Below are 16,462 nucleotides of genomic sequence, written 5' to 3'. Positions count from 1 at the left end.
TCTATAACTCTTTCTATGTCATTTTGGTATCATTTATTTGTTGGGATTCAATGTGATGATTGAGGCGTGATACTTGGGCAGGATAATGTTTGTATGGAACATAAAGTTGTGATTTGACTGGCAATAATTCACGAGCCAAGATCTTTTATAGACGTAATCAAAGTTAGGATTAAACTATCATTCAGGAATACATATCATACACAAGTTATGCGAGGTGATCACTGAGATCAATGATTGGGGTGGTTCCGAATCGGTTGAGCTGAAATATGGTGTGAAATGTTGCATATACAGAATTTTGGACCTTACACTTGTCAAGTTATGCGCTGCATCTTTCTGCCACCAGAGGACAAAGGCTACTCAAAGCCTAGTCATTGTACAAAAACATAAGACAAAACTGATACCTAGATTATTTTCTGCTACACTTTTAGAGAAAACTACTGTCTTGTTGATCGTGCTTACTATTAGTTTGTCGGGCTTGGGCAGTTGTTTTGATCTGCTTGATATTTGGTCTAATTATCGACGGATGAAACATGGCCAGCAGCCGTTCTGATCTGCTTGATATTTGGTCTAAATATTGACAGCAGATGAAACATGGCCAATGAGGATTCGTATAGCCTGACTCTAACTTGCGACTCTAACTTGTTTGAGATTGAAGCATATTTGTTATTTTGTAATTGACTATGGAAGAAGCTGATTGATGATTGCACTCTTAACTGCTTCTTATGGTTAATTGCGAAATCGAGGACCTTTAGTTTTTATGTTGAATTTTGTGAAGTAGATATCTTGCTAAGTTTGAGCTTATTTTATAGTAGTCAAACTGAAAATGGAGATGGAAGAAAGTGATATAGTGTGTTTACTTTTTTCAGTATAATCTGACATAGCAAGGGAGCTCATATAACCAGCTTCAAATATCTTGTATTATGGATGTTTTTGGTTTCCTTTTTTTCCCCTTTCTCCATTGTGACTGCGTTTGTGTAGAAGTGTATTCTCTGTACGACTCGGAGAAGCCCAAAATAGTGTATCTAGAAAGACTTTATTCATTGTTTTGCCTTTTGGAGTCTTTGAGAAATTTAAGTTTGTATGTAGAATAAAGTGTGGCTCAATCAGTCCATTTTCTGCTCTTAGAGAATCGTCAGGATAAGTTGGGACAATGATGAACACTGCATGTGGATGCTTTAATGTCCAAGTGTAATGATTCTGGGCTTGTTGGGGTAGGACCGTAGAAGTTGCGGAGCATTTTTTTGCGCGGGTTGGCCTTCTTTTGGGTGGTCTTTAATTTTTGTCTCAAATTGGTGTTCTTTAATTTTTAATCTTCGCTTAATATTTTGAGATTCTGCGTTTGAATCCCAACTCAGTAATAAAAAGAAGGAATTTTGTAAAGTAAATGTTTGGATTCACAAGACAGAATTTTGCCTGTTTTGAAGGCAAAATTTTACCTTACTTCTGCCTGCAGACCTAACTTTGGCCCGAATAAGCCTAAATTTGCTACAAAACTGTCTTGTGATTTTTTTTTGTTTTTGATTGAGCCGAAGTTCGAACCCCAAACCTCATGGTATTAGGCCAACGACAAAAATTAAAGACCATCAATTTGAGAGACAAAATTAAAGACCACCCCAAAATAAGGACATTCCTGAGAATTGCCCGTTGTGGAGTGGGCAAGGAGTAAGCGTGAGTTTCGGCCTTTGAATAGTTTGAAAGAGAAGAATAAATGACCTTTGATAGCAAATTAGAAGTTTGATCTTTGAGTAGTACATGGTGGGGTAGAAATTTACTCCAAATTGATACTTAGTGGAGTTAAGATTATTAGGCTAGGCTACATTTCTAATCCCCTTCACAAAAATTGGCTAGTCTTGTCACTATACATGTTTGCAACGCATTTCACAATGTAATGGGTGTATCAGCTCAGGAGGAGCCAAATACCGTTTGCCGAATATAGTAATGCTTTGTATTTGTCTTAAGAAATCCATGAATACAGTAACTTTGGTTCATGTTTTGTATTTGTCTTAAGAAATTCATGAATATAGTAACTTTGGTTCATGTTTTGTATTTGTCTTAAGAAATCCATTTAATATGTGTAAATTATTAATGAGCTCTTACAATTAGTTATCATTATGAGTAATTGAACTCGGTTTGATATTTTTTTTTTGGTATATCCGGAAAATATAATTAAGGGTTTGGATTCTCCTGCGTAAATAAGAAAATTAAATTTTGTATATTGAAAATGGGTTAGTTCTTTTACACCATTCCCTTAAGTTACTTGCAATGACGATGGGTATTTATTTATATAAAACAAGCATAATTTGGTAACCTGAAAATAGAGTAAATAATATGCTAGATTATATCGATAATGTAATTTTTTGAGAAAAAGATCAAAATAATCCTTTATCTTTGGCTTTAGACTCATAGTCAACCGCCTTGGAATTTGGATGACACTACGGTGCCGTCAGATGCGGATTCAGAATTTAAACTTTATGGTTTCAACTTTAAGATTCTTAGAGTAAACTCATCGTATTTTAAAAATTATAAATTCGTGTCTACTATTTATTATAGTTACAATAATTTTTTACACAAAATTTATATTCTGGGTCGAAAGTTAAGTTCAATGAAACCCTCACTTATCATGCTAGATCCGTCACTGGCATAATGACAAATGAGCAATTTAGTAATCAATAACTTAACTTTAGAAAATGCCATTATTAATGATATTGGGACGTAGCCTTTAGTAGGTGTCATCTCACCTGGGTCCCCCTTTTCAACGCTACGAAAATGGCTTCAGGATAAAGTCGTGGAATGTGGCATTGATTGCCTTAACATTTAAATTTATATAATTTTTGTCCTATTTCAGAGACGTCGTAAAAAAATCTGATATTATTTCGCAAATAACAATATTCTATGCTATGGTGATTAGTGATAACTATCAAATAACATTTATAGTTTATATATTAATGTGATATTTTCTTATCAAATTGACCTTTTTAATTTTCAATATTTGTTCTATTACCACCTAATGCAATGAACAAGTAGACATGTCTTTCTAAACTCCAAATCTAATCAGATAGTGTTAAATTAAACGGGACAAGGGGTTATTAGTTGACACAAGTCATCCTTTAATTAGTATTAGTAATTAATTAGGAGTACATGTTAATTAGTGATTGGAGTTGCAATTACCTACCGTATGCGGCTCCACGCGACATTTTTTTCCCCTCTTACACCTTCTCTGTATTCACTGGTCTAAAAAAAACTATGCAATATTATCCCCTTTTGTTAGGTTAAAGCCAATCCAAAGATATTTTCAATATAATGTGGATATTGCCCATTTTGGGCCAAGTCTACATAATTTTCTCCAAAACACTCTAAAGAGTGTTTTTTTTTTTTTTTGGGCCATGTGCTTTTTTTCTTAGCAGCTTTCAATGTAGGGCTTTAATTTGTTTATGTACCCAATAATCTCAACTAAATTTCATATACAACATCACCAATATTCATGGGTTAATATGCAAATTCATATGTGCAACTCATATCATTTGAGTATCAGGGGCGGAGCTAGCAGGGTAGTCGGGGGTGCGGTGGAACTCAGTAACTTTGGTCTAAATCCTGTAGTTGTGTTGAAAAATTCATTGAATATGTATAAATTGTTAATTTAGAACCCTGTAACTTCTTCTGTTGAGTATTTATGACCTCCAATACCCACAAACTTCTTCTGTGTATGCGTCTCCAAGCAACGAGTAATTAAAGACAGTTATAAATCGGCCCATAGAGAGAAAAAAGCATCAAGCCAAGCCTTACTCGAGTACTCCATCATCTTCATATATACTCGTTTGCCAATCATTAACTTTAGATTAAAAAGATATTCTTAACATGATGTGATATGATCCGTTTTGGATCACATCCATATAGTTTCCCCAAAAGTCTTTCACTACATCTTAACTACATGTAACCTTTTTATACTTTTTCTTAACCTTTCAATATATAAAACTTTATTTGTACACTCAACTCGTACGTTTTAGTCTGCTCCCAAATTAAAAATTAATGAGAATAAAACTGTTAGCCATTCCTGATACTGTGGGTCTTTTGGGCGGTGCCGTTTCTTGTCTATCTTTGAAGAACACGGCATGTCTTTTTTCTAGTCTTTCGTCAAGCTCAACAAGAAATTAACTAATACGTTACTACGTAAAGAAATGGTCAGTCGCTTATCTATTCTTCTTAAGTTCCTCTGGGGAAACTGTGGAAAATGTAAAATAACCGAGAGTGCTACTCTCTCCTTCCCGAAAAAATTGTCCTCTTTTGACTTGACACAAAGTTTAAGAAATAAATTAAATTTTTTGAAATGTGTGATTCAAAATAAGCCTTAAATATTTATGTAATTGTAAATCATCTCATAAAGTTAAATTATTTATAAATATAAAAAGAAGATATTTTTTTTGGGACAGAGAGAGTATTACTCTGCCCTTATAGTGTGCTAGTTTGTGTTTTTTTATTAAATAATAAAATAAGTTTACCATCGAGTAAGGTGTTGGCAAAGCTGTTCATTTACAATTTAGAGCCTGTTTGGATGGGCTTAAAAAAAGTAGCTTATAAGCTGCTTTAGATAAGCTAAGCCAAACGGACACAATTAATTTTTTGGGCTTATTTTAAGCACAAAATGACTTTAAGCTGGCCAGCCAAACACTCAAAAATTGAACAATGTGGTGCTTATTTCATATACGTGATGGTTTGCTAATTGTCAATTCATGATAATTTTTATAATACAAATAATCAGTGAGGATCGATTCACACAGTCGACTCCAACTTGTTTGAGATTGAGGTAGTAATAATAATAATAATAATTAATATTTCTAAATGTTTAAAACTATTTTATTGATAGTATCATTTTAATGCTTATACAGGTTTTAAGAACTAAAGTTTATCTAACTAATCAAATCTAAGTTCTTTGTGATATTTTCTACATTAAAAAATAGACTTACGACGATTTTGTTTTTAACATAGAGCCCGTTTGGATTGGCTTATAAGTTGCCTATAAGTTGTTTTCAGTTTTTTCGAGTGTTTGGCTGACCAGCTTAAAGTCATTTTGTGCTTAAAATAAGCCCAAAAAATTAATTGGACCTGTTTGGCTTAGCTTATCTAAAGCAGTTTATAAGCTGAAAACAGCTTATAGGCCGCTTTTTTTAAGCCCATCCAAACAGGCTCATAGTCTTGTTTCGCTATTGCTAATCATATATTATAGTCTAAATAACTTCTTAAACTCCAATTTCTAATCAATTGATTCATGTAAAATAGAACAAAGAGAGTATCAATAACTATTGATCATGATCTATTTCAGTATTTTAAATTTACCATCTTCTATATAAGCTCTTTGAGACATAAAACGAGAAATAACTGCTTTGCTTAAAAAAAAAAAAAAGAAAAAAGAAAAAAAAAAGAGAAATAACTACCACGATCAGCTCCGCATCTGCCATGTGTTATCTAAACCATAACAAATCTTGCTCAAAATTCAACAGAATTAAATATCTCATATGCAGTCGTAATTCACAAAGTGTGGATAATTTAAACAAACTAGCCCGTTATTTATGTTTATCATCAGTTTGTTGGTTATAAGTAATTTTCATACTTTGGCCACACTCCGCCCACACACACGCACCCCTCTTCTTTTTCCATGCCAATTTTTGTGGCGTTATCTATTACTCTTTACAAGTCTATTTTCCACAGCACCACCGCCCAATCCTTTTCGAAAATTCAATCTAACAAATTCTATATATGACAAACTGCCTTAACTACTGGCTCCATTTCCCGTTAAATTCTAGAGTACAAGTGTGCAAGTATCTACCCTAAGATTCACTTGTTGCCACGTGTCAACTAGACCTCTTCCAACGTGGCAGCTATCAAAATCCAGGACAACAATGACACAAGCAAATCCTAATTTTTTTTAAGCCAATTCCCTATTAGTATTTCTTTATTTTATTTTATTCTAGTGTGAACAATCCTTTGGTTCAAACTTTGGGAAGGTCGGTCCCTTTGGATAAACATGAATCTGAAAACTTTTAACTGTATTTCTTACACCTTTCGTGTAGCCCAAGTGAGAGTTTCCCTTTACTGAGACAAAATATGATGAAAAATAAATCTTTTTTGTACGATGATGTATGCAAAGATCTCTAGAACATAACTAAAGGATCAAATCTTACTAAAGGATCAAATCTTAGTATTCGTTTGATAGGTAGCTAAAATTAGTCCGAAATTATAATCTTGAGACTAATTTATTCTATCTCTTGGGATTATTTTATTCCATCTATTGAGATAAAAAGGGATATCCCATCTTTTAAGTTGGAATGCATTTTATACTTTGTCTGGTACAAGATATAAATTTATCCCATGCCTTCTACCAAACATGATTAAAAAAAAAAATTAATGCTGGAATATCCAACTTATACCGTACACCAAATGACCCTTACAGTCCAGAGACAAAAACCGAGTAATAAACTATTAGGTAAAAGGTATTCTCAATATTCGATCCTTTTCAAAATCTAGAGATAAGTTGGTTTCTCTAAAATACTTCCTTCGTTTTATTAAAAAAATTTAAAAAGTAAGGGAAAGTAACTTAAATAGCCTCCCGAAGAAAAATAGTCGGTAAATACATGATATATGTATAATTAAAGCATAATTAAAGTATATATATATATATATATATATATATATATATATATTGATTTGATTAGTGATTGTAAATCATTTTGGCCGAACGGCCGAGTGTCGTAACTTTCCAAATGCATTTGCAATATAAAGGTCAAATCATCTAATTTTCTGTGTGTGTTTATACATATAAATATAGTCAAGTAAATTTGTTTATATTGCTGGTTTATTTATACCAGCAATATCGTCGTCAACTCTATTTTGTGTGTAAAATCTGTAGTCTTGATGTTTTGGAGTGATTTTCAAGATAAAATCGATGATACTTTCCTGAAGTGTATGGACAAGTGGTGATGGAAGTTGTGTTTGTGGTGGAGGGATATGGTGGATGGAGAAATATGAATTTCAAAGGTATGAGATTAAAAAGAACATAGGATCGTGATGGCTAACAACTGACAGGAGGTTGTGGAAATAAAGTAACTGGTTGTAAAAGCAAAATTGGTTAAGAGACAGCCAAATTGGGTATTGTGAAGTTGAGAGGATATTCAAGCTAATTCCTATTTAAAAGCGGAAAAAAATAAAAGAAAACTTTTTTTCCTTGTTGGTTTTCGAGTTGTTGGGATTAGATCCTTTCTAGGAAAGGATTAAACCTAGTAGTATAAATACATGCCAGCTAGGATTTATTAAGTAGGACAGAACATAAAACCTAAGAGTATTCAATCTTGTAACTTACTTTCTCCCTTGATATAAATAAAAGTGCCAGCCGTTCTCCGCGGACTAGGATCACATCGATCCGAACCAAGTTATTTATTATGTTTTTGTCGTTTCCCCGCTAACAATTTGTATCAGAGCCTACAGGTCGTGAGATCTAGGAGACGAGGAGACTATGACATCTATAAAGTTTGAGGTAGCGAATTTTGATGGGCGAAGTAATAACTTCAACATCTGGAAGATCAAAATCATGGCGTTGTTACGGATAGAAGGATCAGCCTATGCTTTAGACGACTCGTATCCCGAAAATACGAAAGAGGCCGAGAAGCAGAAGATTGAGATGGATGCGTTTAGCGCAATTCGATTATCCTTATCAGACAACGTGTTATGTGAAGTCAGTACCTAGAAAACAACTGCGAGTTTGTGGAAGAAACTTGAAGATTCTACCAGAAGAAATCAGTAACAACTAGAATTTTGTTAAGGTAGCGTTTACCCACCTTCAAGATGAAGACAGGTACAACTTTACAGGATCATATTGATGCTTTTAATAAATTGGCTATGGATCTTACTCATGCTGATATTAAAGTGGGAGATGAAGAACTAGCGTGCACTCTACTGTTTTCATTATCACCGGCGTACAAAGACGTAGTTAATTCAATGATGTACAGTAAGGAGGTGGTCACGTTATAGATGGTAAGACATGCATTGAATTAGGATGAATTAAGAAACCATATCAATAATGGTGAGAAAAAGGACCATCGTAAGGGTTTGACGGTTAGAGGTCGCTCGAGCCAAAGAGGGGGAGACAAATCAGTAGTTAGGTCAAAGTCTAGGAAAAGGGTAAGTAAGAAGGATGCTGAATATTGGGGTTGTCATCAAAAGGGTCACTTTGAGAGGGATTGCTCGAATAAGAAGATTGATAAAACAACAACTAGTGACGACGACATTATAAGAACATTGATTGATTCAGCCCGTATACAGCATCATGACGACATTATAAGAACATTGTCTAATGTTTGACATGTTCCTGATATGAAAAAGAATATGATCTCTCCTGGTACTCTTGATAAGCTCGGATATAAGCATGCATTTTAAGGTGGAATCTACAAGGTGACCAAGAGTTCTCTGATCATGTTAAAGGCCAAACTGGACGGTGGTCTCTATGTACTTATGGGTAGCACCATTCTATACTGCAAATGCTGCAACCTCATACTTATCAGATGATGACAAGGCTGAGATGTGGCATATGAGATTATGTCACATGAGTGAGAGGGGGTTGGCAATTTTGAGCAATCGATACCTTTTGAAAGGCGAGAAGATTAGTACTTGATTTTTGTGAGCATTGTGTCCTTGAAAAAGCAGAAACGAGTCAGCTTTAGCATGGGCAAGCACAAAACCGAAGGGTTACTTGAATACATTCATTCAGATTCGTGGGGTCCATCTCAGGTTCCATCCAATGGTGGAAATAGGTATCTTCTTACTTTCATTGATGATTTTTCACGCAAGGTTTGGGTATACTTCTTAAAAGCTAAAAGAGATGTCATTGAGAATTTCAAAAACTGGAAGACATTAATTGAAAATCAGTATGACAAAAAGATTAAGTGTGCCTTCGAACATACAATGGCTTGGAGTTTTGCAATGAAGAGTTTGAGAATTTTTGCAAGAGTCGCGGTGTATTGAGACATAGAAATGTTAGGCATACACCACAACAGAAGAGTAGCTGAAAGGATCAGCCGCACTTTTCTTGAGAAAGCACGATGTGTGCTCTCTAATGCCAAGGTGCCTAAGGAGTTCTGGGCGGAAAGTAAATACTGCTTGTTATGTTGTTAATCGTTCTCCAGCGTCAGTGATTGACTTCGAAACTTCAAATGAGGTATGGTCAGGTAAACCGTCTGATTACTCGTACTTAAGAATCTTTGGATGTCCCGCATATTATCATGTAAGTGATGGAAAACTAGAACCTAGAGCTCGAAAAGGTTTATTTATGGGATATGCTGAAGGGGTAAAAGGATATAGAATATGGAGTTTAGATCCTCTTAAGTTTGTAATCAGTAGAGATGTTACTTTTGATGAGGCCTCTATGCTTGATCCTGAAAAGACTTCTATTGAGTTTGCAGGATAGAAAGTTCTTACAACAGAAACAATGGAGGAAAATGTGAAACTCATCGAGCAGGAGGATCAAATGACTCAGGTGGAGTTAGATAATGAAAAAGCTCACACAGTAGTACCAGAAGGTGAACCATATAGTATAGCTACTGGAAGGGACAAACGAACTCCGAAGCCTAATCCAAAACATTATCCTCAGCCTTCGCAAGCTAATGTTGTGACCTATGCATTAGCTACTGCTGAGGAGGAAATAAAGGATCTGGAACCCTCAAGCTATATAGAAGCTACTATGTGTGGTGAAGTTGATCAATGGCGTTTAGCCATGACCGAAGAGATGGAGTCTCTGCACAAGAACCAGACATGGGATTTGGTGAGTCTACCAAAGGGGAAGAGAACTGTTGCTTGCAAATGGGTCTTCAGCAAAAAGGATGGCATTCCGGGTGTAGAAGATGCTAGATACAAAGCAAGATTGGTTGCTAAGGGCTTTTGTCAGAAGGAGGGAATCGACTACAATGAGATTTTCTCACCAGTCGTGAAGCATAGCTCAATTCATTTGTTACTAGCTTTGGTTGCCCATTATGACTTGAAGCTTCATCAGCTTGATATCAAGACTTTATTCTTACATTGTGAACTTGAAGAGGTGATCTTCACGAATCAGCCCGAGGGTTTCCTTGTTGAAGGAATAGAAGACTAGGTTTGTCAATTGAAGAAATCTTTTTATGGTTTGAAACAGTCACCACGACTGTGGTACAAAGGATTTGATGCGTTCATGATTCCTAAAGGTTTCTCGTGAAGTGCATTTGATAGCTGCGTGTATCACATGACGATATCTGGTAATTCAAAATATTTATTTATTGTTATTTGTTGATGATATGCTTATTGTTGCTAATAGTATGACATAGATAAATGATTTGAAGAAACTGTTAAGTAAGGAGTTTGACATGAAAGATTTAGGTGAAGCTAAGAAAATCCTTGGAATGGAGATTCACCGGAAGAACGGTGAGGTACATCTCTCACGGAAAAATATATTGAGAAGGTAGTTCAAAGGTTTGGCATGAATAAATATAAACCTGTTACTTTACCGTTAGCACAACATTTCAGACTTTCTTCTTTGATGGCACTGCAATCAAAGGAAGAGGTGGAGTATATGTCAAAAGTTCCTTATTCTAGTGCAGTTGGTCGCATTATGTATTCTATAGTTTGCACTCGGCCTGATATTGCTCAACCAGTGAGTGTGGTAAGTCGATTCATGTCTAATCCGGGTAAGACACATTGGGCAGCAATTAAGTGGATATTGAGATGTCTTAAAGGTTCTTCGAATGTTGGTCTAACTTTTTGTAGGATGAGAAATGAAGGTTTCTCGGTCCTTGGTTATGTGGATTATGATTTTACAGGTGATCTTGATAGAAGGTGATCAACAACGGGCTATATCTTTACTCTTGCAGGTAGTGCCATAAGTTGGAAGGCAACTCTCCAGTCTATAGTTGCTTTGTCCACAACAGAAACTGAATATACAGCAGCAACAAAATCAGTAAAGGAGGCTATATGGTTGAAAGGTGTTACATCTCGGAGATTTTGGATTGTTGCATTGTGAGTAGACTAATGCGATCTTAAGGTGAATATGAAGTCCTTACGAGATTAAGGAGAGTATTAGATAGCTTAAAGTGCGTACCATAAGATTTTGAAGTCATATGAATATGTGGAACTAAGTTCGTTAAAGGAAGTGAAATGTAAGTCATGTTTGGAAAGGTTTTCACTATAATTGAGCTAATATTTATTTAGTAATGTATTGAGGAAGAGCTATAGGGCCTATTAGATGGTTAATGAAGTGTTATATAAGTGTTAATAAGGTTCCATAAGGATTGCAGGTTGAACAAATCGACAAGAGAAAGTTTCGAATTTTTTTGGGTTGTACGACCACTTATACGGGCCGTATAAGTTATACGGCCCGCATAAATAGTCTGTATAACCATTCCAGAGAAGGGTAATCCCATGGTGGGATTATACGGTCCATTTATACAGACCGTATAAGTTATACGGACCGTATAAATGGCTGTATAATTGGTCGGGTCAGTTTTTCTTCTTATATGTATGGACGACCCTTGTCTTATTTTTCATTTCCCACTTCTCCCAAACTCTTAAAAGCTTTATAACCTTCTATCAAGCATATTCCACTCAAACCCAAGAGAAATCAAAGATCAAATAGCAAGAATCAAGATATCCATGTGTTGGAAGACTCACTAGGGTTGGTAGACTTCAAGAATTTCTTTGGTATTGAAGCTAGGATTTTCATACAAGTTGGTAACTTGATCCAAAGCTCATCCTTATGAGATAAAAGGTTAGTTTTCATGTCTATTTCATGTTGTTGAGCATGCTTAGTTGTTGAATAACTTGGATGAGGAAAGAAAGTAGAAAATGAAGCTCAAATGTAGAACTAATGATATTTTGAGTAGTAAATTAGCTTGAGATGTGATTCTTAGAATGCTATGAGTATAATCTTGTTGTGAAGGGTGATAATAATGACAAGGAAGTGTTGTATGCAATTGTGCAAAGCTTTGGTGTAAAGCTATTAATCTAGGTTGAATATGAGAATGAATTTTGAGACTTAATGGAATATGACTACTTGATTATGATATTGTGGTTGTTATTCTAGTTGTTTGGGAGTTGTTTTGCGATATGGCGGAAGTCGATGAAATAGGGGAAATGCTGCTTAATTTTCGTTAACTCATGAATTATTCTAGTTTGAATTTAAGAGTGTCTTTAAAACTTAACCATGGTATGAATCCTTTTAAATGTAGATCTCTCAAGCTTTGGAGATGAACGTTAAGTAGTCAAGAAGACAAAAAGGTATGTAAGGTTACCCTTCTTTCTTAAGGCATGATCCCATTGATGTATACCTTCATGTGGAATTCATAACATCTTTCATGATGATTTTATTCCTAGAATCACAATAGCTCATAGATCTTGATACTCTCATGATGCCATTGGTTCCATCCTATGATAGTTGATCCTTTAAGGAAAGATATAATGAAAGTGATGATGATGATGATGATGATGTTGACGATGCTTATGTACTCTTATGTGTGTGTGTCTATATATATATACATATATAGAAGCATGGGTTTTACCCATGCTTCGTTGTCAGTCACCTTGAAAAAATATATATATATAAGGTGGGCCCTATACTAAAAACACCAAGCAATATAAAAAAAGGAGCAAAAAAGTGGGCCCCACCATCTCCAAACTCATGTAAAAAAAAAAAGATGGACCCCATATTAAAAAAAAAAAGCAATATCAAAATAAAAAATTAAAAAAAAGTGGATCTCATATTAAAAAAAAAAGAAGCAATGTCAAAAAAAAAAAGTGCACCCCATATTAAAAAATTATACCCCCATTAAGTTGTGCGTATCAACCCATTAGTGGGAGCAAATAAAATTATTGTGCAGCAAAAAACACGGACCCCATAATATTGCTTTTCTTCAAAAGGTTAAGTAGCCAAACCATACAATTTTCTTTCTTTTCTTATATTAGCCTGAGATCTAATGTAGATATTTAACTGTTGTATTTTCTATTCCGCCATGTCATTTATTTGTCATGTTTACTAAAATAAATATACTTAAAATATTTATGTTTTAAAATAAGATAGAATTTAATTACTTTTTCATTTTTATTCTTACTCTAATAAATATGAAAAGAGATTAATGTCGTAAAAGAAAAAAATAATATTAAATGGAGATCAAATAACGAATAAGGTAAATTAGTCAAATTGTAATTCTAATTAACGTTTCCTTAAAAAATCGTGCAAAAGATAACATGACAAGTAAAATGAGCTAAACCAAGAATATTTACCAAAAATTAAAAAATAGTAGTTCTTCGTTTAAATAGAAAATCAAATTTCTATTTTGTTTCGTTTTAAATATGTAAAATTAATTTAATAATTTGAATTAGAATTATCCAAATCAAAATTTGATAAAAAATAATAATTATTGTTTAGGTCCAATCTACATACATTAACAATAGAATATTTTACACCTTTAAAGGAAGAAAAAAAAATGTGGACCGCACCATCTCCAAACTCATGTAAAAAAATAAAATAAAAATAAAAAAAGTGGACCCCATATTTAAAAAAAAACAATGTAAAAAAAAAAACGTGCACCCGATATTAAAAAATCATTCTCGCATTAAGTCAATAATGGTGGATTCATTGCCACATGCGTATCAACCCATTAGTGGGAGCAAATGAAATTATTGTACAGCAAAAAACATGGACCCCATGTTATTGCTTTTCGTCAAAAGGTTAAATAGTCAAACCATACAATTTTCTTTCTTTTCTTATACTAGCCTGAGATCTAATCTAGATATTTAACTATTATATTTGCTATTGTACCATGCCATTTATTTGTTATGTTTACTAAAATAAATATACTTAAAATATTTATATTTTAAAATAAGATAGAATTTAATTACTTTTTCATTTTTATTCTAGCTCTAATAAATGTGAAAAGAGATTAATGTCGTAAAAGAAATAATAATATTAAATGGAGATCAAATAATGAAGTAAAATAGTCAAATTATAATTCTAAACGTTTCCTTAAAAAACCGTGCAAAAGACAACATGACAAGTAAAATGAGCTAATCCAAGAATATTTACCAAAAATTAAAAAATAGTACTTCTTCGTTTAAATAGAAAATCAAATTTCTACTTTGTTTCGTTTTAAACATGTAAAATTAATTTAATAATTTTGAATTAGAATTATCCAAATCAAAATTTGATAAAAAATAATAATTATTGTTTACGTCCAATCTACATACATTAACAATAGAGTATTTTACATCTTTAAATTAATCGAATTAAAATTCAAAGTGTCAACTGATGCTTAAATATTGCTATTGTTTTATCTCAAAGATAGGAAAATAGTTTCCTTTTAAACAAGTCTTCTCTTTTAAAAAGTATTAATAAATTTTTGCAAACTTTGTATTCGCAGCAAACACTAATATAATAAAGTTTTAGATACGGAGCACAAACTACAATGTTATATTAATCGTGTTTTGAACATTGTGTATGTGTATATATATATATATATGTGTGTGTGTGTGTGTGCATAAAAACAGTGCAAACTTATGTATGTTTATTAGCAATATAAAATATATATATTATCACTACCCAAACACAGCTACATACACATAGATACACTATAATCCAAAGTGTTGGGTCCATGCGCAGCACGGGCATACACCGTCCAGTATATATATATATATATATATATATATATATATATATATATATATATATATATATATATATATATATATAAGCATGACTATTAAGAACACCGAGCTTATATGGCCGGGTATGATAGCTATTGCGCGCGCACCACTGCAGTTGGGTACGAATAACACTGAGCCTTGGTAGGGCCAGGTATGTATAACACTGGGCCTTGTACCGAGCCTTGTCATCGTTGGATATGTGAAACACCGAACTTCTATGGTCGGGTATGGTACTACTATATATGTAAGTGTATATAATGGAAGGTTACCATTAGAAAAAGGGTAAGTAAATATGATGAACGTCGCTAGAGGTAATGGCTCTATCATCCCATGACTCTTCCATCTTATGTTATTTTTCATGCTTCTATTATGCTATTGATTATGCCTTTACATACTCAGTACATTGTTCGTACTAGCGTCCTATTATTTGTGGATGCTGCGTCATGCCCGCAGGTGGACAGGGAAATAGACTTGATCCATAGGCTGCTTATCCAGAGACTGCTTAGAGGAGCTCCATTTGATTCGGAGCTGCAGCTGTTGGTACTATTCTTTTGTGTATATACATATGGGCATGGCAGGGCCCTGTCCCATCTATATGATGTTACATGTTCTTCTTAGAGGCTCGTAGACAGTTATGTATAATAGATGTCTTTTTTGTCTTGTCGGCTCATATTTTTGTATATCATATCGTTAGCCTCATCGGCTTGTGTATATGTATATGGGCATAGTTGTTGACGTTGATATAAAAGTGCTTTAGCCGCTGGAAGTGGTATTATTGAGGCATAGAATTTGTTAATAAGTCATGTGGCTAACCTAGATATGAATATGAATGTACGATGAGAGGTACCCGGGTGAGTTAGCTTCGGCTGCCCGTCATGGCCCTCCGGTTGGGTCTTGATAAAAGGTTTAGTGTCAGGATTGAGTAGGGTTCAACATGAACAAATTCTAAAATGTGATAGCCAGAGTGCTATTCACTTGATAAAAAATCACAGATTTCATGATTGCACCAAACACATTGATATCAGATTCCATTTTATTCATGATGTTGTTGAACAAGGCACAATTAAGGCCTTGAAGGTTGACATAAAGGACAATGTAGCAGATATGTTGACCAAGGTGGTTCCTCTTGTCAAGTTCAGTCATTGTATGAATTTGGTAGGAGTTCTGATGCGTCAGGATGGAGAACGACAGGGCAAGGTAGAGTTATTAGTATGTACAAGGTTTCGGTTAGTGTCTCTTGTTTCTTACACGGAGTTAGCTCACGTAGGCTTAGAGACATTGGACTGAATGACGTTCATATGGAAGCTCGAAATTCATCTCAAGGTGGAGATTGTGAAGTTGAGAAGATATTCAATCCAATTCCTAAAAGCGGAAAGAAATAAAAGCAAACTTTTTTCTTTGTTGGTTTTCGAGTGTTATTGGGATTTAGATCCTTTCTAGGAAAGGATTAGACCTAGTAGTATAAATACATGCTAGCTAGGATTTATTAAGTAGGACAAAACATAGAATTTAAGAATATTCAATCTTGTAACTTACTTTGTTCCTTGATATTAATAAAAATGTCGGCCGTTCTCCGTGGACCAGGATCACATCGATTGAATCACGTTAATTACTGTGTTTTTATCGTTTTCGCGCTAACGGCTATCGTGATTGATGGTGGAATGACCAGTGCTAGCATGGTTAAAGCGGAAGAAGGAATGTGCATTGAAAATGAGTTGATTATTTGTTGTAATTCCGAAGAGTAAAGTTAGACCTATCG

Source organism: Lycium barbarum, chromosome 2 (genome assembly GCF_019175385.1).
Source record: "Lycium barbarum isolate Lr01 chromosome 2, ASM1917538v2, whole genome shotgun sequence".
Lineage (NCBI taxonomy): Eukaryota > Viridiplantae > Streptophyta > Magnoliopsida > Solanales > Solanaceae > Lycium > Lycium barbarum.
This window is presented reverse-complemented; position numbering follows the sequence as displayed.